This window comes from Equus przewalskii, chromosome 23, assembly GCF_037783145.1.
Source record: "Equus przewalskii isolate Varuska chromosome 23, EquPr2, whole genome shotgun sequence".
NCBI lineage: Eukaryota > Metazoa > Chordata > Mammalia > Perissodactyla > Equidae > Equus > Equus przewalskii.
In genome coordinates this window covers 10321777-10347290 of record NC_091853.1, presented here as the reverse complement: position 1 = coordinate 10347290, position 25514 = coordinate 10321777, and the positions used below count along the sequence as shown (strand labels likewise).

At 35.8% G+C, this 25514-nt stretch overlaps 1 protein-coding gene across 11 annotated transcripts in view; it reads left to right on the top strand.

Annotated features, from left to right (window-relative positions):
• COP1 (COP1 E3 ubiquitin ligase) overlaps window positions 1-25514 on the top strand; it is a 239403-nt gene that overhangs the window by 155933 nt on the left and 57956 nt on the right. The gene's annotated exons all lie outside the window — the stretch shown is intronic.

Below are 25514 nucleotides of genomic sequence, written 5' to 3'. Positions count from 1 at the left end.
ATTAGTAGGAAAACAATTTTTCTCCAATATATCTTCTTTAAAGCCCGTTTGGGAGAACATTGTAGGGCTAAAGTAAATAAAACTCCTAGCAATTTGTGATTTTAGTAGAATATTAGAATTACTTGCATACTTACTCGAAGCATCTTGCAGTTTTTTAAACTGTAATGATTATGACAGATAGGAAATATGGGTACTCTTAAGGTATTCTCTAAAGTAATAACAGTTTTGGGGCTGGCCCTGTGGTTTAGTGGTTAAGTTCGTGCTTTGCTTCGGCACCCCGGGGTTTGCGGGTTCAGACCCTGGACACAGACCTAGCACCACTTGTCAAGCCACCCTGTGGTGACATCCCACATAAAGTAGAGGAAGACTGGCACAGATGTTGGCTCAATGACAATCTTTCTCAAGCAAAAAGAGGAAGATTGGCAACAGATGTTAGCAATAACAGTTTTTCCCCCAGAAAATAGTGATATAAATCAAAGGTAAAATTAGTATTATCTTGATTCAGGAATGGCATTTATGCTAATAACGTATTCACTGAGAAGCAATACTGTTCTTCCAACAAAGAAACAGGAATTCTGGAATATTCTTTTTAACTGTGTTATCTTTTTCTTGGTGACTTTTAAGGTATTACCATGAAAACTTTTTAAAGTTGACTGATGTTTTGGCAGTTGTAAGTGGAAATGGTTTAAGTGAACAGACATGATAATCTCTCTCAAATCTTTATTTATAAGGATTGAGACTTCATCAAAACTATTTTTGTTGTTTCCATTTTCAGTAGGTCACTAAAGTTTCAGGTTAGCTATATCATTCATGTTCCTTTCGATAAGCACCTACTGCTAGGATGAGTTATGTTTAAGGGAATTATTAGAATAAGCCCAATGCCAAAGTAAAGCAAGATGGCCATTATTTATTCAGATATTCACTCAGTAGGAGAAGGTTTTTAAATCCTGATGTATGTGATTTACTGAAAGAAAATGTGTTTTTCCTCATTGAGGTTTTAAAAAATTGAGTTCTAAGTATGACTGACTTGTAGATTATTGTAAATCTGTCATTTGAAATACTTGATTTTTGAAAAACCCATGTTAGAAAATTGAAATAACTTTTCTGAATTTAAACACTGATTTGATGTTTTCGCATTCTGTTTGCAAGGTTGGATTCTTTTTTAAAATGTACTAAACACCGTAGAGTGATGAATCAGGTAACTTACAGATTATTTTTTTGGTGAGAAAATTAAAATGAAGATATTGAGAAGAGGCTATATTTAAAAGGACTGCTGCAGAAAATATAAAATTTAACCACTAGTATCTGAGTTACAGATACTCATTAGACAGAGACTGTGGTTAATATATTATCTTAAAGGGCTTAATTGAATTAAATAAAATGTGACTATTTTTTTTCCCTCAGAGATTCTAGTTTAAGAGAGAATATATAGATTGCCATGTCAGTGTTACAAGCTAAGACCTCGAAAGCCTATATAAGCCAGCTTTCTTTCCTTTTAGTGATTATTATCTCATCTTTTTGTGACCTTCTGATGTATAACTTGTGATGTATAACAAGTTACACTTGTTAATATTTTAAGAGTCACTTCCTCTGCTGGTGGTTCTGAATTAATCTTAAGCTATATAAACCACGTTTTAGACTCTGCTAATTTTATTTTAATAACAGAGCCAATTTCATTGGTCTGTATGATTCAATATTAAGCTATTGTTGTAAGATGCTGAAAGATGTGTTTTAGATTTTAATATTTATAGTAAGTTGCATTAATGGTCTCAATTCTTCACCCCTCCCTGTGTCTATGTGCTTTGCCATGAAGCAGTGCTTTCCTGCTGTGGGAAACAACTGCACCCTTTGACTCTGGGCTTAGCGATGTGACTTGCTTTGGCCCAAGTGATGTTAGGTGTTTAAAATGTGCTTGCGCAAGTGGGCTTGCTTGCCCTTGCCCCTCTGCCATCACCATGAGGAGACCATGCTCAGGCTAGCTGCTGGTCCCAGGGGGAGGGAAAAAGACCACACTTGGAGCAGCACCTACTCTCCCCAGCCAAATCATTCAACCTCCAGTCACTAAAACAATCCCTGTTGAAATCAGTCAACCCCAAGCTGTCCCTCACATCAGTGAGAGTAAATGAAGGTTTTAAGCCACTCAATTTTGGAATAATTTATTACATAGCAATTTTGTGGCAATGGCTGATTAATTCACTGTTCTGTGAAATTTTGTGATATTGAATGAATAAAGGCAACTTCTCTATGTAATTATCAAGGCTCTAACTAATTATCTTCTGTTTATAAAAAATCATTCCATTTGGATTAACAGTGTACTTACAGCCAATATATCACCTTCACTTGTTTCCACTTGTTTGAAAACATAGAAAAAAATCTACATAAAATTACACTACTGCCTCTATAGACATGCTTTAAAAAATCTTCGCATATTGAGGCTGGCCCTGTGGCATAGTGGTTAAATTCGCTTGCTCCACTTCCATGCATGGGGTTCATGGGTTCAGATCCTGGGTGTGGCCCTGCGTACCACTTATCAACCAACACTGTGGTGATGTTCCACGTACAAAAAAATAGAAGAAGATTGCTACAGATGTTAGCTCAGCAACAGTCTTCCTTAAGCAAAAAAGAGGAGGATTGGAAATGGATGTTAGCTTAGGGCTAGTCTTCCTCACACACAAAAAAACTTCACGTATGGAAAGACATACTTAAATACTTGACATGTAATCTAAAGCAAAGATCTTCAAACCAGAGTAAGAAAACCTTGATTGAACACTGAAAATATTCAAGGCGTGTGTAGAAACTTATGGAGTTAAGAAAAATAATTTTTAGATCCTCAAATTTCATATGTAAGTTGATATGCCTGATAATGAAGCTTAAAGTGTCATCCCAGTTCTCCTTTTCCACTTCAACTTTTATAATAACTTTTCTCCTGTTTTACAAAGGAAAACATAACTCTCATCATCATGAATCTTAGTATGGTACCTTATTCCAGGTTGTGCAGACCTTAGGACTATCAAACAAAGGGATGATTCTAAATGTTGTTACTAGAGTAACTTCTTGTCATTCTTTGTCTTATAGATATTTCTATTGAATGAAACATGCCATTAGAAAAAGTATGTATACCATTTATAGCGCTTTTACTTTAGATATTTATTGAGTGAAACAGTGGAAGTGGGTGAAGTTTTTTCTTTAGAGGACTTCTTCCTTCTGAGTAGTATCAAAAAAATATATGCATTGTTTCTTTTTCTCAAGTCCCATGGGAGCAAAACAGAGAGCCCGTTAGCACCAAATATTGAGCGTGGATCTTCTTGACTTCTTGGTCAATAAACTTTACACCCTATTTATTCATTAATCTATCATAGAATCAGAATTCAGAAGTGAGGTGTTTGCAGGGATGCATATTAACACTTTTTTTTCAATTGAAAAAGATAATATGACCTTAAATCTAGTCGTTCTTTATATATAAATCGATGAGCTAAATCTGCCTTGGGAAGGTTTTGATAAAAAATGTATTTAAAACATGAAACAATATTAAAGCAAAAAGTAAAATAGTGCCTCCAAAATACTTTGTTGGCTAAGTTATATTAGAATGACAGTATTTTGTTTTTTTGCAACCTCTTTTGAAAATATGTTCATACAAGTATAATTAATACTGGTCTGTGGTCCATTATCTACGTTTTGAAAATCCAGAAAGCCCTGAATACCAGAAATTCATTGCTCATTTGAGGACATGAGCAGATCTAGAGTGGAGCTACTTATCTTTGTATATCCCACTTAGTATAATTGTTCATTGGGGCCGGCCCCGCACCTGAGAGGTTAAGTTTGAGTGCTCTGCTTTGGCGGCCCAGGGCTTCGCCAGTTCAGATCCTGGACACCAACCTGGCACCACTCATTAAGCCATGCTGGGGCAGCGAGCGTCCCATGTGGCAGAGCCAGAAGGATCTACAGCTGGAATTTGCAGCTATGTGCTGGGTGGCTTTGGGGAGAAGAAGAAGAAGAAGGAGAAAAAAAGACTGGTAACAGATGTTAGCTGAGGTGCCAATCCTTAAAAAAAAAATTGTTAAGTTTTCCAGCAAAACTACTAATATTTTTGATTACAAGGTGCTAACAAGCCTTCTTGGGAATGTTGCCTAATATAAAGCCTATTTCCTTTCAAAATCTGAAAAATTCAGAAATATGGAACTCATCTGCCCCAGGTGCTTGGGATGAGGGATTGTGGTCCTGGTACATTTGATTTGACTTTGGCAAAACCATTTCAGTACTTTGCAAAAATTGTGATTTTAATTACTCTTAATTACTAGGTAACAGGAAAGATTGGTTCCAATTCTTTTCATTTAGTAAAATTGAAGGATGGTCTAATCAAGATGGCAGATCATTAAAAGTATTTTTTGGTAATAGCTTACTATGTGATTTTGGGGATAAACTTGGGATTTAAAAAATCGAGTGACATTACTGTGAGAAAATTTTCCGTTTCTATGACTGTATTTATATAAATATAAAAATGATCAATGGGAATATAATTAATGCTGAACAATAAGAATGGAATTCTAAGAGTATGTAATAATTCGTTTACAGTTACCAGAATGAAGCTGGGACAAAGGGCAGAGGGAGAGGGGATGCCACAACCATCTTACGAAGACTTTTTCAGTAAAATACTGCTTGCTTAATAATTATCAAAATTTGTTGTATTTTTTTATCAGTTGTATATTACTAGTAATTTTAATGGTAACTCAAATGGAAAAAAATGTCTTGGTCACAGGAAATGAAATTAATGTTTGTATGTGTATACATATCTTTTTTTCAGAGGAGAGAATGCTAAATCAGACTATGAAAAGCATAAAATCAATTGGATAAATTTTATTTGCAAGGGGAATGAAGATACGAATTTAAGGAAAAGATTATGTAGCGTTTTCCATTATGAAAGAATAGCTTGTTCATATTTTTTTTGATGGATGATGTTGAACATCAGATCACTATGGTGTTTAGCTTTCATTAGATATACTTAATTCGTATTTTAAAATGTCACTATTTAAATATGTTACAAATGACAACTCTAGCAAATACATTATGAAAATTTTAAGGCATTGATTTAAAATTTATGAGGGCAGAATTTTTCAGTATTGTTTTATGTGAGATGTTACAAGCCTCTGAATCTGCCTGAAGTAAATTTAGGGGCAGATGAAGGTGGATAGTTGTAGGTGGTAGAGAGTCAATGAATGGTTATTAGTAGTCAAAAAGTAACTGCTAAATGTTTTAACTGACGGATTAGTCTTTAAGATTTTTTTTTTCTAATTTTTCCTTTTTCTCCCCAAAGCCCCCCAGTACATAGTTGCATATTTTTAGTTGTGGGTCCTTCCAATTGTGTCATGGGGGATGCCACCTCAGCATGGCTTGATGAGCGGTGCCATGTCCGTGCCCAGGATCCAAACTGGTGAAACCCTGTGCCGCCGAAGCGGAGTGCGCGAAACCAACCACTCGGCCACGGGGCCAGCCCCTGGATTAGTCTTTAAATGAATTATTGCACAGTGTTAAATGAAAAGATAAAATATTCTTGATTGTAAAGAAGTGTGTATTTTTATGACATAAATGAGGGAGTTTCAGTAAGATGTGAAGTTTTTTCATAGAGTCATACGTGCGTCTGAAAACCTAGACTCTACTATTATAGAGCCATTGTGGTTATAGAAAGAAGTTCACAATCTCAGAAACTTCTTTCTTTTATGTGCACGTGTTCACTCACGTTCTCTTTCTCTCTCTCTCAACTCCACTTCCTTCCTTTCCTTTCTCCTCTGTTCCTCCCTTTCTTTTTCTTTTCTCCTTCTTCTTGTTTTTCCTCTTCCCTCTTTCCTTTTTCCCTACTGTCCTTTTCCCCTTCTCTTTCTCACTCCCATACTCTTCCTTTCCTCTCACCTTTCTTACCTTTCTCCTTCCCTTCTTGTATCAGTCTCCCTCTTTCTCTTTCTGCCTCCCTGTCTTCCTCTTCTTTTTCCTCTCTGTTTTTCTCTAGTTCTACCTGCCACTCTGCCCTTACCAATGGTTCTCAAACCTATGTTTGGGTCTCTTCCCCATGGTCTTACACATAGGTTTCCTGATTTCTTTTCCTTGCTACCAATTCAGTCTTCAGTTCTTGTCAACTCTGCCTGTACAGTTCTTCTGTCATGCCAGAAAATTGAATAAACCCCTTTTTCTGATTACTAATCAAGTAACAATATCTGAGATTTTGCTGACAAAATATTGTTATTCTAGCAGCTTAGAATTGACTGCCTTGTATTTGTTCTTTTCCCCAATCATTTTATCAGACTTTATTTCTAACTGAATATATAGTGATACTGATGTCAAGGAGACAGCTGAGTGTGAGACTAAGGTTGCCTATATATATTAAAATTTCCTAGCCAGGATACTTAAAAGATGCTACTACAAAGTGAACAAGGAAAGATTGAACTGTTACTGTCATAGACTCATGTGAATGAGAAGGAACACTGCACCAGGCAGGATCAGTGTAGTTTTCTTGTAAGTATGCGGGAATTTACAATGTGTGTTCTGTAGATGTGACAAGAAATACTGTTGAAAGATATGCACATTGGTATATAGAAGGCCACCAGAAAATGTTACTCCCATCTTAAAAACAGAAAAAGCTGTATGAACTACAAAATTATAACTTTTCTTGATCCGTCAGAGAGCTGAGGTCATAAGGCATGGGAAGGAATGACAAGCCCTTACAAGGAAAGATGGGACACATGAACTGTTTCACCATTTGCAGACGACAAGAAGTAGTAGTAGCTGCCACAGAGGCTGGTAAGAAGAAATGAGCTAAAATTTAAATGCATCCTTAAAGGCCAAGTGTGGGCTGGCATATCAGTGTAGAATAACTGGAAGCCCGAAACACAAGAGGAGGCACTTTACTTGTAAACTGTTCTCCACGGCCCACCACTGGCTGCTGACAAGAATGAATGGGGCAGGGCAATAGCTTCCATCATTGGCATGCAGGAGTTCACAAAGTGTGATCGGTTACAGCTGAAAGACCAGCATAAAACATCACTCTTTTCCCTGGACCCTCTTTTCATATGGAGCAGACCTTTAAGCTAGTAGAAGAGGAGCAAGAAAACTTCTTGGGCCCAGGATCCTGTGTCAGTACAAAGCGGAGATCAACTATGACTGATGGAGTGGCCTGAAACTTTCTCTTGCCTTAGACCTGCCTCAGATGCTACGTAGAATTTGGCTGCCATGATGGTGAAGGGCTGGAATGCTAAAAAGGGCCTGTCCTGGAAGCTCAGGCCTATAGGGCATGCCTAAGACTTAGGATGGGCCAGAAGAACTGAGAACCCCTACTCCAAGCAGAATCCCAGCATCAAAAAAAACTAAGCAAGAGGCATTTCCCTCTGAGGGAGGAAAAGTAGCATAGAGAAAGACCTTCTCTCAGGCTCAGACATGGCAAGAATGGCTAAAAAGTAAGGGTAGAAAGGAATACTGAGAGAAATTTCTGTGCTCCATAACTACACTAAGCACGACATGATGATGGCTCCTTGCTGGAAAAATTTGAAGCCTGTGGTATATTCAACAGTGAACTTAACCAAAACCAAAATGCAGCTCAACGACTGACTAGATTGATTGATCCCCTCACAGTAATGGCCTGACAGAAAGGGGTGTGTGCATTTCCAGGCAAAAATACCATTTACCTCAATGTCTACTATTCTCTTCATGATCACTTACATTTAATAAAAAAGTATGTGGCACGCAAATAAAAGTGAGCATCCCATTGCCTGTAAGGAATCAATATATTTATAGATGACCCAGAAGTTGGGGTATGAGACAGAAATTTTTAAAAAACTGATTATATGTTAAAGGATCTGGTGGGAAAGGTAGACAACATGCTTGAAAAGATGAAGAGTTTTGGTTGAGAGATGGAAAATATTTTGAAAAACTAAAATGGAAATACTAGAAATAGAAATCTTGATATCAAAAATGAATTATTTGATGTGCTTATCAGCAGATTAAATATAAACTAAGAAAAAACTAAGTGAACTTGAAGGTAGGTCAACAGAAATTATCCCAAATGAAACACAAAAGAAGAGAGTGGGAGGAAAAAGCAGAATACAGTAGCCAAGAGTTATTGGGCAATATTAAACAATGAAACACATTTGTAATTGAAGTTGTAGAATGAGAGAAAAAGAAGAAATATTTGAAGAGATAAAGACCAAGAATTTTCCAAGAATGATGAAAGATAACAAACCACAGATAAAGGAGTTCATAGAATTTCAAATAGGATAAAAACTAAAACAGGCCAAAAATACCTAGTCTTATAATAGTTAAAGTACTGAGGGGCCGGCCTGGTGGCACAGCGATCAAGTGCGCACGTTCCACTTCAGCGGCCTGGGGTTTGCCAGTTCGGATCCCGGGTGCGGACATAGCACCACGTAGCAAGCCATGCTGTGGCAGGCGTCCCACATATAAAGTAGAGGAAGATGGGCACCGATGTTAGCTCAGGGCCAGTCTTCCTCGGAAAAAAGAGGAGGATTGGCAGATGTTAGCTCAGGGCTAATCTTCCTCAAAAAAAAAAAAAAAGAAAAAGAGAAATCTTGAAGGCAGTCAGAGTAAAAGAAATATTATGTACAGTGAAAGATAGAAATTATAACAGACTTATCATAAACTATACAAGCCAGAAATCAGTGGAGCCCCCACACAAAGGGGTGAAAAAAAAGTTTTAACCCAAAATTCTATATCCACCCAAAAAATCTTTTACAAAAGAAGACAGATTTTTTTTGGACAACCAAAAGCTGCATTTTAGTTAACTCAGACACTGTGATGAGTCTAAGATGTTAACCCTACTGATAGATGGCTGGAGGGATGGACAGATGGTTTGGTGGATGATGGATGAATGGATATAGAAAGATTGATCTATACCAGATCTAAATTGCAGAAAATAAAAAGTAAACCACCCACTTGATTTTGTATAACTCTAGAATACTGGATTCTGAATAAAAACATATTAGAAGGTACATGGAAAGGGAATGGCAATATTAGGAAGCGTGGTCATTCTGTAAGACCAGCAGTTAAGTGATACGCAAGTGTGCTCTGGATCTACAAATAGAATGCCGTGATACTGATAAGCATAAGCACATATACTCAGGGCATTTTGTACTCTCCACTTTAACTGTAGATCTGCTTATACAATGTGGAATATATATTTAAAGTTTTCTCATAGTCCCTAGAAGGAAAGCAAATAATATTTACTTACGGGAGCTTGATCATGTACCACTCTAAAAGAAAAAGCAACTTTTTTTTTCTTCCGCTATCCCACTAATCAGGGTATCTGGAATTCTTTTTATCAGGATTATATGATTCAGTTATTAACTTTACAAACACTTAGTTTTTTAATAAAACTTTATACTTATTACTATACATACAAAAATAAAAAAAATAATTCTCTCCTTCAAGGATGTCACAGTTTGTTAGATAAGATAGATAAATAAATAAATTATAAGACTGTGAAAAATCACATAAGAACAGTGTTTCTTTAATCTGAGGCACATATCAATCTTTTTTGAGAAACTGAAAAATTGTTCATGTCTGGGCCGTATCTGAAACCTACTGAATTAGAATCTTTAGAGAGGAGATAAAGCATTTGTATGTTCAAATTGCTCCTCAGGTCTTTTTCATGTCTACTCCTCTCTCTTCCCCTGGGACAAGAATAGCTATGCTAAAAATAATTACAGCTTCCTGAATTGGTAGAGCAAGAATTTGGAAATGTAGATTGGTGCTAAATGATGAAGTCCTTTCTATGTCCTTGTAAGAAGGATTGGTTTGTCTAATGAATGTAATTGCGTTAAAATATTGTTTCTTTTCTAATGGCATTGAGCAAAATGTAAGGACCAAGTGTGTCCAGTAAAAGGAAAAAAGCATTATTTTTCCACATGAACTGGGAATCATTATGGCTCTTTAAAAAATGGCATAAAGAAAGTCATGAAATAGGCTAAGCCCCAAATCTACATTTTGCATGTAAATTCTCCATTTTAGATTAGTTTTTCAATCATATACTTGCATGGAGTCTACCTAATGTATTCCTACTAAAGACTCTTAATACTTCTGAAACACTGGGTAAAATTCAGATTTGTACCATGGGTTGGATGAAAGTGCCTCTGGAAATGGAGGGACAGTTGTGAAATTCACCAGAAAATTAGTTACTTGACGTGAGTTGGGGGTTAATCAGTCTTTTGTTTTGAAACTAGCTTCAGATAGTTACACCAATAAAAGTAATTAGATACGCAAAAGGACGTTCTGGTCTTAACAATATGATTGCCCAGATAAACTGAAAATTGTCTGTCAAAAAACATTTGTATTTTAGATAAACATTATTTTAGATAAAATACATAAAATATTATTTTAGATGCATAGCTTATAAAGTATTGAAATCACAAAGGATCAGAAACAAGCAGAATATAGAAACCAGAGAAGTAAACGTGAGCTGAAGTTATGCTGCCTGGCCTCAGTAATCCAGGGACTTAGATATTGAGGAGTTAGTGGGAGGGGAGAGGGTGGTGTGGACTAGCAAGTGTCTACCTTGGGTGCTGTAATTGTCTGCCTATCTACATGGGGAAATTTAGATACTGTCTTAACCTGGGTTCTGAGTGGTGGATAGGAGTTGTTCCTGTGAGAATTCCAACCACTCTTTGCATGGTATAGGATACTTTTTCCCACTGCCCCTAGCACAGAGAAATAAATGAAAGAAAAAACCCTTAAGAATTGAATAAAATATGAGGAAAGAAATCTTGTGAACAACAATAAAATGGAAAAAATCGACTAATTTTGGGGTTTTAAAAAAGATGGAAATAAAAATCTGGACAATAATAATGTAACCTGGGTTTTGGAGGAGTATTGATGAAATGTAAAGCAATCTAGGTTTTTATTATCTCTGTAACAGTATTAATTAATTTTGTCCTTAATATATGCATTCTAAAATTTTTTTTTTTTTTTAAAGATTTTAGTTTTTCCTTTTTCTCCCCAAAGCCCTCCGGTACATAGTTGTATCTTCTTCGTTGTGGGTCCTTCTAGTTGTGGCATGTGGGATGCTGCCTCAGCGTGGTTTGATGAGCAGTGCCATGTCCGCGCCCAGGATTCGAACCAACGAAACACTGGGCCGCCTGCAGCGGAGCGCGCGAACTTAACCACTCGGCCACGGGGCCAGCCCCTATGCATTCTAAAATTTTAAGCATAATCATTAAAGAATAGAAATAGAATCTATACTGTACTTCCAAATCTGCAGTTGGAAGGAAAACTCAATCTATAGAAAGCAGGAAAGAAGGAAATGAAGAGCCATGGAAAAAGCAGAGTAAACAGCAAAAAGTAAGATGACTGAGAGTAAATTCAAATATTTCATTGATCTGATTACAGTAAATTTAAAGAGATTAAATTTACCAGTTCAAAGACCAAATCTCTCTGATTATTTTATTAAAAATGTAAAAATTTTCAGCTAAATGCTGTATGAAAGAGAGACCAATATTTAAAAGGCACAATAGGACTGAATAAAGGGATGAATGAAAATATATTATGAAATAAGAGAATTATTGAAGCTATATTCAATGAGAACAATTAGACTTTTAAGTATTAAAAAAAAATAGGGTTGGAATTACATCAGCGTTATGGCGGTGAGCTCTTTCCATAGACTCTCCCATCTAAGTTACAATGAAAAAGACATTCATAAATCAACAGAGGACGTTCACACAACACAAAGGATATCTGAGAGAACCACAGAGTCATAAGTCTGAAGATGGAGGTGCTGGACCCCCAGGAGGAAGTGGAAGGCAGTAGGGATCTCTCCTCTCCCTCCCTGACAGCAAGTGAGGGCATGGGATTGTGCATGGCTTTGAGAAAAGAGGAGGAAGTGGCAGCTCTCCATAGTAGTGCCTTTGCTTTCCAAGTACCCTCATAGCCTATGGGAAAGCCCCCCATACAGAGGAGGGTAAGCTGTTGCAGGGGTGTCTTCATCAAGACAGCACCATAGGAGAGCAGGTAGTGAGGGCAGAGTGAGAATGCCCCCAGGATTGCACATGTGAAAGAAAGCGCCCCTCCCTTTGCCTGATGCTCTCATTCAGCCAGTCGGCCAGAATGCTCACATGTGCTTTAGAAAAGCAGCAGCTGGAAACAAGGGAGCTGACAATCACAACCAGGTCCTATCAGCATAGATTCCAAATGACAGGCACAGACACAAGGGATGGCGGCAGGCTCAGAATACACAGCTCCTGACTACTCCCCACCCCAGTGGCCGCAGGTGTAATCTGCTACCAGATACTATCATTATGTGAGGGCACAAGTCATGCCATCAAACAGTATGAAGAAATATATTAATACTCTAGACAAGAAGGAAAATGACTAGCACCCAGAAATCAATCCTGAAGCACAGAAATTTGTAATCTAGATGACAGAGAATTCAAACTAGCTATCATAAAAAAGCCTCCAGGAATCACAAGAAAATTCAGATAACACAGTTCAATAAAATCAGGAACAAAATTAATGAACAGAGGAAATTCTTCACAAAAGAGATTGAAACTGTAAAGAAAAAGCAATCAAATTTTGGAGATGAAAACACAATGGATGAGATAAGAAAAATCTAGACTCTCTGAATAAAAGAGCTGACACTATGTAGGACAGAATTAGCAATCTAGAGGACACAAATATGTAAATGCTTCAGGTGGAGAAGGAGAGAGAACTGTTCTAAGGCTAAAAAGAAATGAAGAAATTCTTAGGGAAATATCTGACTCAATTAGGAAATACAACGTAAGGATTAAATATATTCCAGAGGGAGAAGAGACAGAGAATGGAACAGAAAGCTTCTTCAAAAAAATAATAGCTGAGAACTTCCTAAACTTTTAGAAGGAGCTGGAAATACAAGTAAAAGATGCTAATACAACTCCTCATTACATCAATGTATAAAGACCTTCTCCAAGACATATAGTAGTAGAACCAGCAAAAGTCAGTGACAAAGGAAAAATATTAAGGGCAGCAAGACAGAAGAAAATAAGGAACCCCTATTAGGCTTTCAGCAGATTTCTCAGCAGAAACCTTACAGGCTAGCAGAGAGTGGAATAATATATTCAAAATTCTGAAAGACAAAAACTTTTAGCCAAGAATACTCTCTACAGCAACAGTATTCTTCAGATATGATGGAGAAATAAAAACTTTCCCAGATAATCAAAAGCTAAGGGAGTTCATCACCACAAGACCCCTCTACAAGAAATGATTAAGAAGGCCCTCATACCTGAAAAAAAAAAGCAACCTTGAGCAAGGAGATAAACAGACAAAATCAGAAAATTGCAGCTCTCTATCAGAACAGGTTAGAAAACACTTCACTATAACATTAAAGATAAAGGGAAGGAAAACATCAAAAATATCTATAATCTTGTCATTTTAACGACAAACTCACAAGGTGGAATAAGTTGTGACAACAAAAACTTAGAAGTGGAAGAGGAAAGGGATGGAACCTGCTTAGACTAAGGAAATAAGAGGCTATCAGAAAATAGACTGTCTCATCTATGAGATTTTTTATACAAACCTCATGGTAACAACTAAACAAATAATCAGAACAGAGACACAAATGATAAATAAAGAGAAAACTGAGAATGCAATCATAGAGAACTACCAGACTGAATTGGTATTCTGAAATACGTGGGATAAGAAACAAGGGAAATACAGAACAACCCGAAACAAGTGATAAAATGGCAGGAATAAGCCCTCAAATGTCAGTCATCACCTGAAATGCAAATGGATTGAATTCTCCATTCAAAAGACACAGAGTGGTGGGATGGATTAAAAAACAAGACCCAGGAATATGCTGCCTCCAGGAAATACATCTCAGCTCTAAAGGCAAACACAGGCTCAGAGTGAAGGGATGGAAGATAATACTGCAAGCTAATGGCAAACAAACGTAAGTGGATGTTGCCATACTTATGTCAGAGAAAGTAGACTTCAAGATAAAACAGGCAATGAGAGACAAAGAGGGGCAGGATATGATGATAAAAGGGACAATCCACCAAGGAGACGTAACACTTACAAATATCTATGCACCTAACACAGGAGCACCAAAGTATATGAAGAAACTATTAACAAGCCTAAAAGGAGATATTAACAACACAATAATAGTGGGGGATCTCAACACCCCACTTACATCAATGGATAGGTCATCCAGACAGAAAGTCAACAAGGAAATAGTGGAATTAAACAAAAAACTAGACCAGATGGACTTAATAGACACATGTAGAACATTCCATCCCAAAACAGCAGAATACACATTCTTCTCAAATGCACATGGAACATTCTCAAGGACAGACCATTGTTGGGAAACAAGGCAAGCCTCAATAGATTTAAGCTTGAAATCATATCTAGAATCTTTTCCAACCATAATGCTATGAAACTAGAAAACAACTACAAGAAACAAGCTGGGAAAGTGACGGATAACGTGGAGAGCAAAAAACATGCCACTGCACAACCAATGGATCATTGAAGAAATTAAAGGAGAAATTTGAACAACAAAGCTAACAAGTATATAGCAGACAAAAATCTGTCAAGTAGGCACATTCATATTCTTTTCAATCACACATAGATTATTTATGTAAAATTATTTTTTATTCTGTTCTTCTTTTCAAAGAAAATCAAGCATCGATTCCTATCCTTGTTTATCAGACTTGATTCCAAATGTTTTGCCAGTTTCCCAGAATAAATCTTTGCTTGAGGATATTCACAGAAAGCGTCCCTGCTGTGGCAGTGTTCCATTTACTCTTTTTCAGTTCTTTCCTGCCACCATCACTTTTGATAACCAGTTTCCAGGTTTTTAAAATAAATCTATAGACTTATAACTTTTACATGCCTTACATGGGTTTTTAAATTTTCACTTAATGCCTTTCTAGTAATGAAAATTAAATTTTAAGTATCTCTAATGTTCATTAGTCATTACTTAGCGTTATTTTCATTGACTCCTTAAAGCATAATTGTGTGAAGAGAGATTGAAGTAAAGCAGATGAGTAAACTTTGAAGGAAATTAATTCTCACAAAAGAAATGTTTACTATGTTCACAAACTGTTGCAGCTGCTTAGTTTGGTGATGTAAACTTAACAGCCAGGCCACAATGAGGAACTAATTTTGCGCTACGTTGTGACTATGTATTTCAGTGCTTTTATTTCTCTCTAGTGTGGGCATGCTAGGTTTTACATTTCTAAAAGCTACTAAGATTTGGAAGATATTGCCTCTAGATTTAGATTTGTTATGTTTGAACAATATTATAAAATTCCAATTCTAACCTTTTTTTAATATCACCTACTAAATAGAAGAGGAAAATAAATCCTTAAATTTCCCTGGTAACCAGCACATATTTTATTGTATAGAAAGTGATTCCTGAGCAGACAAAACTGTGAGACCAGGAATTTTTCCTCTCAGCTGGTGCTTATTTAATATCTTAAAAGCCACTGTGAATATTTTAGATAGTGTGGTTTATGTGTGTCTCTGATCTTTTTTTACAGTAATGTTATAACTGTGTTTACCACAAGTAATTTGTTGTGTATACTTTCAGATAAATTCATATAGCAAACAAATTTTAAAACGTTTTTCTACATTTGATATGTATTTTTCTGCATCTCCCAATGATGTCATTGTTTAGCCACTAATGTCTGTGTGTGGAATATTGTACTGGGTCCTATTAGTGAGTATGAAGATTTCAGCACTATTCTCCATGTTGGCAGTCTAATCGAAAGACAGCACTGGGGAAACTGTTTTAGGGCAACACATTTTCTTCCGTCAGAGATCATTGAGTCAAGAAATCATGAACATATATATACAGGTAGACGTTATTGGAAACAAATAGGTGTTATTGATGTGTTGAATTGGAATGTTTTTCATTTTGGTGGTAGTAGTGATTTGTAAAAGTTTTTATGTGCTCATGAGTTTTGGAATTAAACATTAAAAATTCATTAATATACTCTCTCTGCAAAGTAAGGCAAATAAAGAATAGTTTTTCATATTGATCAATACAATTATTTGTTTTCAAATTCGATTTCTTTAGATTCCTTAAGAGATGGCAGCTGGAAATAAAGACCAGGTGGATAGGAAAAGAAGAGGCGTAGTAAAAAGGGCTCCTGTTTGTTCTTGGGCTGTAACTGGAGCAGCTCTACTTTAGTGTGTTTTATATCCTGGTGTGGTTCCAAATAAGTCAGGCAAGGGAGGACTTTGTTATAAATGTTTCTGCTTTCTCTTCACTGAGATTTCATTTTTTAATTTTGGGAAAATGTACATGACCGAGATTTTTATCTTTCTTTTTTTAAGAAGGTTTACGGTAACATTCAGAAGAAAATAAAGAGATTTCCCATATACCTCCTGCCCCTACACATGCATAGCCTCCCTCCTTATCAACATCCCCCATCCAGAGTGGTACTTTTTTTAAAATTGATGAACCTGCATGGACACCATATCACCTGAAGTCCATAGTTTGCCTTAAGTTTCACTCTTGGTGTTGTCCATTCTGTGGATTTGAACAAATGTATAATGACATTTATCCATCATTATAGTACCTTACAGAGTATTTTCACGGCTCTAAAAATCTTCTGTGTTCCACTTTGAGAACCTGATCTAGCTCCTGGAAAGAAATCTGACAAAATTGTGGAGGACTCCTGTGACTGGGTCCCCCTGGTGTTTTTCACTCTCTGACTTGTCCACGCTGAGCCTCCAGTAATTCATCAGTTGCAGTTCAGATTTTTCCCATGGCAATTTTTCCTCATGAAAAATCCTCATGGATCTCTGCTCTGATAAGCTGTGGCTCCCTGTATTTGCCTGTCTTTCTCTCCAATCTTTGGACAGAGGTTTGATCTGGGCCCTCACCTCTCATTTGGATCCCAGAAGAGTTGTTGATTTTTTAGTCTGTTCACCTTTTAGTTGTTGTTAGGATAGAGTGTCACCTTACAAGCTCTTTACATGTGGAACTCGAGACTGTTTTCATTTGTTTTTGACTGGTGATGATTTGATGATTGCAGTTCCATCTAATGTACAGGTCAGTAACTGCTGCTTCTGTGACACTAGAGGACTATCACAATTGCTTTTATATCTTTTGCAGATTGGTAAGGATTAGAGGAGTGATTCATAAAGTAAAGAGTATACAGCAGTGCACTAAAGTTAGTACATCTTTCTAAGGTTTTAGTAGGCTGGAACCCAGGGCTCATTGTATACAGTAAAAATAAGCAGTGACAATCTCTGATTCTTTCTCAAAAGATGAACAAAGATTTAACAATGAAATTTAGAGCAGATGTTGAAAGGAAATGCTTACCAAGTATTCCATATGCACTTGTGTTATGTGACGTATACTTGCTTAATCTTTCTGTTCCCAAATAAGCTTTCTCTCAGATCTCTAAGGAGGTGTATTAGGATACCAACAAAGACTTAAAGGAAGTAAAAAATCATATAATTACTTTTAAATTAATAATGATAGTTATATGAAGTAAATATCAGTAACCAGTGGACCTGTGTGTTTTTAAATACTCAGAAGTTATTTTCCCTGGCTAAGGAAAACTTTATAAGGATTTCTCCAACTTACTTTCTTACCGCAAATCCATCATGGTGATATCCAAAAGCTAGGACGTTGAGAACTTTTATAAGCCTTCTGGGAAGCCTGAAAATAGAGTTCAGGATTTCTGAAATTCAGTTTGATCTCTGACTGGCCCTATTGTATATGGATTAAGACTACTTCTTTGTCTTCTTGCTTTTTAGAACATAGTCTAGAATGGCTGTGTCATAAATTCTACTTAAAAACTTTGACATATCGGTTACAGTTCTTTTAGTCTACTTTAATAAAGATAACAAACTCTTCATTAAACATTAACTTCAATAACTTACTCCTACATCTGTTCCATACATATTTTTTTTAGTGTCTCTACAGGAAAATTATTCATTGTGGAAATTGTTCTGTATTAGCATTCCTCTTAATGGTTGTGTTAAGTAGCATAGTTTGGCCCAAAGGTTGAAAGAAACAGATTCTCTTTACATTGACAAGGCCGTGGGGGCATTTAATTAAGCAGTCAAATTTAACATCATCTTTGGAACAAACGTTATATGCTTCCTGATGTGATACAAGAAGGACCATCACCTTTACAGTATTCTTGTCAAAAATATTTAACATGAACATAATAACGAGAAAATATTCAGACAAATTCAGACTTGCAGAACATTCTGCAAAATAACTATCTCATATACTTCAAGAATAACAGTATTATTAAATTGTTATATAAAACAACAGAGACATGGAAACTAAATACAGTGAGTGACCCTTGAGCAAAACTAAGTAAATAAATACCTAGTCAGGATATTTTTCAAACAATTGAGATATTTGAATATAGAATGCATATTAAATTATATTATTAAGCCAATATTAATTTCTGCTGTGTGATGTAATGGTGTTGTGGAGAGTCTTCTTGTTATTAGGAGATAGTTGCTGACATTTTTATGGGTAAAATGTTCTGGTGTTTGACACTTACTTACAAATGGTTCAGGGGGAAAAAAAGAGCGAGTCTGTCTGTAGACAGGGTGATAAAGCAAATATGGTAACATTTTTGCAATTTTTCTAGATTGAAAGGTGCAAAGATGTTCATTGTACTGTTCTTGCAACTTTTCTATAGGTTTAAAATTTTTCAAAGTAAAACAGAAGGGGGAAAAGAAAAGAAATGGAAATGAGATCGTATACCAAATCCTCAAATTATTAAGAATATTAAAAAAATGACGGTGGCATTTCAGAAAGACTTTCCATTTATAAAGGAAGGAAAATTATTGAAGACCTTCCCTTCCACTGACCTAAACTATTTTTATCGTAACGTTACTAAAATATATGTACAAATATAAAACTGTAGGTCACCTTTGTATGTTCATAGCTCTTAAGAGAATATCAAATCAAACTCTAATTAAAGAAAAAAATATAAAATCCCAAAAGATGAAAATAACAACATGATGACATAATAACAATAATATGATGGATTAGTATATATTTTGCTGAAAATGAAACACCACTTCACATAGTAAGCTGGTTCTGAGTTCTGCATTGCAATTTCTTTTGAGATTGCCATGTCTATAGAAACATCTGTGATTTGATACTCAGTCTCCACACTACTTTTCTCATTTCAGCTACTGTCAAATCTTTTTGTATTGCACAATGATATAATTCAACATTTACTTGTATCCCTACATCTTTTACATATTACATCCCCTTTTGTGTTTTTTTCAGACTGAGCATAAGGTAGTATATTATTATAGTGTACTATGCTATTTTTATAATATCAAATTATTTTCAGCTTAGAAAATAACTTGGGAAATTAAAGACTTATTTTGTGAAAATGTTTTTCAGCTGTGAATTATTACAGGAGAGAAGTTTAATCTTTGTAACTAATAAATTTAACATGACCACAGCAGTTGAAACAGGATTTTTTTTTCCATTTGTACCTCCACAGTATAGGCTGAGTGATGTCATTTGATGTGATCACTTAATACAATTGTAATAGTAAACATAAAATGAAATGTGGAAATACTCTTCTGTATAAGCAACAAAAATACTAACAAATTTATAAAAATGAACCAACTCTGTGATATGGAAGCCTTAAAAGCCAGCAGCCTTGTAGTCACCACTGGGAAAATACTGGTTTTGGAGTATCTCAAAAAGCCCCATTTCAGGGCCAGCCCTTGGCATAGTGGCTAAGTTCAGTGCTGTCTGCTTCAGTGGCCCAGGTTCACTGGTTCTGATCCCAGGCTTGGACCTACACCACTCATCAGCCATGCTGTGGTGGCAACCCACATACGAAATAGAGGAATACTGGTACAGATGTTAGCTTAGGGCTAATCTTCCCCAGCAAAAAAAGAAAAAAAGGCCCCATTTCCAAATCATTGTTGCTATTCGACCTGACTCACAGCTTGCTGGAAAAAGCCCCATTCACAGGATGTTATTTCTGTTTCATCTGCCTCAGAGTCTCCATAGGAAAAGACCTGTACCCCGGGTATTGTTGAAAACAATCAGATGCAGTATCACAGCTGTCTAAGGCTAGGATACCAGTTGGGGCAAACAAGAGCTCAGTCAGAAATTTAAAAGGAAGATCTGGGCAACAAACAACCATAGGGACTTTGAAAAAGATCTCACATGTTCCTGGGGTGTAGAATGCTTTGTGCATGCCCAAGCCAGTGTACCTATCCAGGAAAACTCCATTCGCTTAGGTCTGGCTGACCCTGAGGCTCTGTTAGCAAGAGGAAGGCGAAGTCAGGTTAATAATTTGTCCAAGCTTTGAATTCATGCCCTAACACACGCACATCCCCTTGGCAAAGGATAGAAGACATACTGGCTCAAAGCAGTTAAGTAAATCTTGTGACTAAGTGATACTAACCCAGGAGCAATGTTGACTCAGCTAGGTTAAAAAACTAAAAACAAAAATTAAAAAAAACTTATCAGAGACGTCAGTGGTTTTATACAGCAAGGATTATAGACTCTACAGAATTAATTCTGGAAAAGTCACTAAACAAATAAATGGCAACAGTGCCACCAACCACAAAAAGTCTGGCCACAACAAACCAGGGAGAGGAAGGTAGGAACTGATTCTGGAGTTACTACATTATATTATCTAAATGTCTAGTTTTTCACAAAATAATTATGACATACACAAAGAAGCAGGAAACATTCTGTCAATAGAAACTGCAGAATTTCTATTTTTTAATCTTTTTTTTTTTTTTTCCCCCACTGAGGAAGATTCACCCTCAGTTAACATCTGTGCCAGTCTCCCTCTATTTTTTAGTATGTGGGCACAGCATGGCCACTAACAGAATGGTGTAGCTCCTTGGCTGGAAACAGAACCCAGGCCACTAAAGCGTAGTGTGCTGAACTTAACCACTAGGCCACCAGGGGTGGCCCTCTAGTTTTTTTAAAATACTCTCTATGTGTTGAGACATATTTGTCATAGTTTTCTTTAATTCCTTAATTCTGTTTTAATTCATTGAATCTGATAGCTCTTGAGCAAATTTGAGCTGGCAGAAGATTCAGTGAACTTTGAGATAGATCAATAGTGATTATCCAGTCTAAGTAATAGAAAGAAAAATGAACAGAGCCTTAGAAAGCTGTGAGACACCATTAAGCATATCAACATATATAGACACCCAGAAGATAAGGGGAGAGAGAAAGGGATAGAAAAATATTTGAAGAAGTAATGGCCAAAGTTTTCTGAAATTGGATGGAAAACGTCAGTTTACGGTATCCAAGAAGCTTAAGGATCTCAGTGTAGGAGGAACTCAAAGTAGGATAACCTCAAAGAGGTGCACCCCTAGACACATCATATTTAAACTGTTTACAGCCAAAGGCAGGGACAGAACCTTGGAATACAGTGAGAGAAAAGCAACTCAGCACATAAAAGGGATCCTCAATAAAACTGGCAACTTAGGTCTTATTAGAAACCAGTAAGGCTAGAAGGCAGTGAGGTATGTTTAAAATGCTGAAAGCAAGATTCTCAAGGAAGATTTTCATATGTAGCAAAACTACCCATCAAAAATGAAGACATTCTCCGATAAATATAAACTGAGCAAGTTCTTTTCCAGCAGACCTGCCCTACAAGAAATACTAAAGGCAGTCATTCAGGCTGAGAAAGAAAGGATACTAGATAGTAATGCAAATCCACACAAAGTAAGAAAGAGCACTGGGTAAAGATAATTATATCGGTATAATAAAAGATAGTTTAAATGTATTTTTTAAATAACTCGTAACTGATTTAAAAGACAACTGAGTAAAACAGGAATTATAAAATTGTGTTCATAGGCCTATAACATAAAAAGATGCAATAAATGTGGCCATAATAGCACAAAGGATGGGGTGAGAAGGAAAGGAGAAGAACTATATTGGAGCAAAATTCCTACATAGTATTAAATTAGATAATCTGATGTGGATTATTTTAAAGTCCCATACTAATTATAATCCCCAGGAAAACTACTATGGAAATAACTTCTAAAAATATATAGTAAAAAGACAGCAAGAAAGGCACTAAAGTATTACCCTAGAGAATATCTAACACAAGGCAATATGAGGGACTAGCCTGGTGGTGTAGTGGTTAAGTTTGTGTGCTCCACTTCAGTGGCATGGGGTTCCTGAGTTCAGATCCCGGACACGGACCTCCATACCGCTCATCACGCCATGCTGTGGCAGCATCCCACATACAAAATGGAGGAAGTTTAGCACAGATTTTAGCTCAGCGACATTCTCCCTCAAGCAAAAAGAGGAAGATTGGCAATGGATGTTAGCTTAGGGCCAGACTTCCTCACCAAAAAAAACAGCAATAATATAAAAACAAAAAAGATGTAACAGAAGCAAATAGCACAATTGCAGGTGTAAATCCTATCATATAAATCATTATACTAAGTGTAAGTGGATTAAACACTCCAAAATGCAGAGATTGGCAGAATGGGTCAAAAAACAAGATGCAATTATATACTCACAATAAAAGATGCACTTTAGATTCAAAGACAGAGATAGATTGAAAGTAAAAGGATGGAGGAAGATATGCCATGCCAATAGTAACCAAGAAAAAGCTAGACTGACTGTATTTAAATCAAACAAAATAGACTTTAAGTAAAATTAGTGCTAGAAACAGAGAAAGTCCTTGTATAATGATAAAAAGCTCACTTTATCAGCAAGATATGATGACTGTAAATATATATACACTTAAAAACAAACTATTTTGAAATACATGAAACTATTATAGAATTGAAGGGAGAAATAGGCAATTTAAAAAGTAGTTGGAGACTTAAGTACTCTACTCTTAATAGATAGAACGACTAGACAGAAAATCAGCAAAGATATAGAAGACTTGAATAACATTATCAACTTGACCTAAGAGACGTCGCTCACTGCACCCGACAACAGCAGAATACACATTCAAGCAGACTTGGACTATTCTTTGGAATAGACCATGTTTCAGGTCATATAACAAGTCTTAACAAATTTAACAGGATTGAAATTATAAAGATCATTTTCTCTGACTAAAATGGAATTAAATTAGAAATCATCAACAATAGTTAATTTGGGACATCCACAAATATTTGGAAATAAAGCAGCACATTTCTAAAAAACCCATCCGTCAAAGAAGAAATTACAAGGGAAATTAGTAAGTATTTTGAAGTGAGTGAAAATGAAAACACATCATATTGAAATCTGTGCTAGCAGCTGAAGCAGTACTTGGAAGAAATGTGTAGTTTTAAATGCCTATATTAAAAAAGAAGAAAGATCTCAGTAATCCAAGTTCTCACCATAAAAATGTAGAGAAAGATATAGCAAACCAAAGATAAGCAGAATGAAGGAAATGTGAGTGATTAGAGTGGAAATGAAGGAAATAGCAAACAGAAAAATGATAGAGAAAATCAGTAAAAGCAAAAGTTGGCTCTTTGAAACGATCATCAAAATTGGAAAATCTTTAGGTAGACTTACCAAGAAAAAAGAGAGAAGACACAGATCGCTAAACTTAAGAATCAAAGAGGGGACCTTACCACTGACCTTTCAGATATTAAAAGGGTTAAAGGAAAATACTATGAAAAACTCTGCAAACTTATTCAGTAACATAGATGAAATAAAAAAATTCCTAGAAAATCACGAATTACCTAAACTGACTCAGAAGAAATAGAAAATTTGAATAGACCTATGAAAAGTAAAGAAATTGAGTTAGTAACTAATAATCTACTACAAAGAAAAGCTAAGGCCTAGATGGTTTCACTGGTGAATTTTATCAAATGTTTAAAGAAAAAGTAATTCCAGTATTTCACAAATTCTTCCCTGAAGGAGTTCTAAAACCAAAAGCCAAAGATGTCTCATGAATAGGAAAACACAGACCAGTATTCTTCAAGAATATAGCTACAGATGTTCTCAACAAAATAGTAGCAAACCAAATCCAATGGCATATTTAAAAGATTATACACTGTGACATTGTGGGATTTATCCAAGAAGTGCCAGATGTGTTTAACATCCCAAAATCAGTTAATGTAATTAATAGAATAAAGGACCAAAACCACATAGTTACCTCAATAAAAATAGAAAAGGCATTTAACTAAACCTACACCCATAAAAACTGTTAACAAACAAATAGCAGGAAACTTCCTCAACCTGAGAAAGGGTTTTTATGAAAAACTAGCAGTGAACATCCTACTTAGTAGTTAGTTAAAGGCTGAATGTTTTTTCCTTGCAATTAGGAACAAGAGAAGGATGTTCACTTTTGCCTCTTCAGTACAGCATAGTACCGGAGGTTCTAGCTAATGTAGTAGCTAGGGAAGGCAAGGAAATAAAAGACATCTAGATTTGAAAGGAAACATTAAACTCTTTGTTTGCAGGTAACATCATCTCATATGTAGAAAATTTTAAGGAATCTTAAAAGATAAAAATATTAGAACTAATAAAAGTATTCACCAGGGCAGTAGAATAAAACATCAATATAAAAAAAATCAGCTGTTTTTCTATACATGAACAATGAACAATCCAAAAATAAAAGAATATGATTCTATTCAGAATACCATCAAAAGGAATAAAATACTTAAGGAGTAAATTTAATAATATAATTACAAGACTTGTCCACTGAATATTACAAAAGTTTGCTGAGGGAAATTAAAAGAAGATGTAAGTAAATGCAGAGACATTCTGTGTTCATACATTGCCTGGTATTAACCAGCCAGTGTTTTTAAGATGGCAGTGTTCCTGAAATTGATCTAATGATTCAGCTCAATTCCTGTAAAAATTCCAGCAGACTTTTTGTAGGAAATGGTAAGCTGATCCTAAAATTTATGTGGAAATGCAAACAAACAGGAATTGCCAAAAACGGTTTTGAAAGGGAGCAAAGTTTGAGGACTTCCTCTTTGCAATTTGAAAATTATAAAGCCACTGTTATCAAGACATTTTTGTACGGGCAGAAGGGTAGACATGTGTAGATCAGTTGATTAGAATTAAGAATCCAGAAGTACATCCTTGCTTATAGTCAATTCATTTTTGACAAAGGTGCCGAAGCAGTTCATTAGGAAAAAGTAATCTGTTCTCAAATGATGCTGGGACAAGTGGATACATATCCATCTACATGCAAAAAGATGAACTAGACCTTATACTTCACATTGTACACAAAAATTAACGTCAAGTTTATCACAGACGTAAGTGTAAGAAATAACACTTTTGGAAAAAAATAGGAGAAAAATCTTTAAGCCCTTGGATTAGAAAGAGTTTTCTTATCTGTAACACTGAAAGCATGGCCTATGAAAGAAAAAAGAAGATAGATTGGACCTTATCAAAATTCAAAACTTCTCTGCTTCAAAATACACTGTTAAGAAAATAGAAGACAAGCAACAGAATGGTTGAAAATATTTGCAAAACATGCATCTGTATCAAATGTGTGTCCAAAATTTTCAAATATTCATGTAAGGAAACTGGAACCATCATGTATTGCTGGTGGAAATGTACAATGAGACAGTCAGCAGTTTGTCAGTTTCTTTAAAAGTTCAACACAAAATTA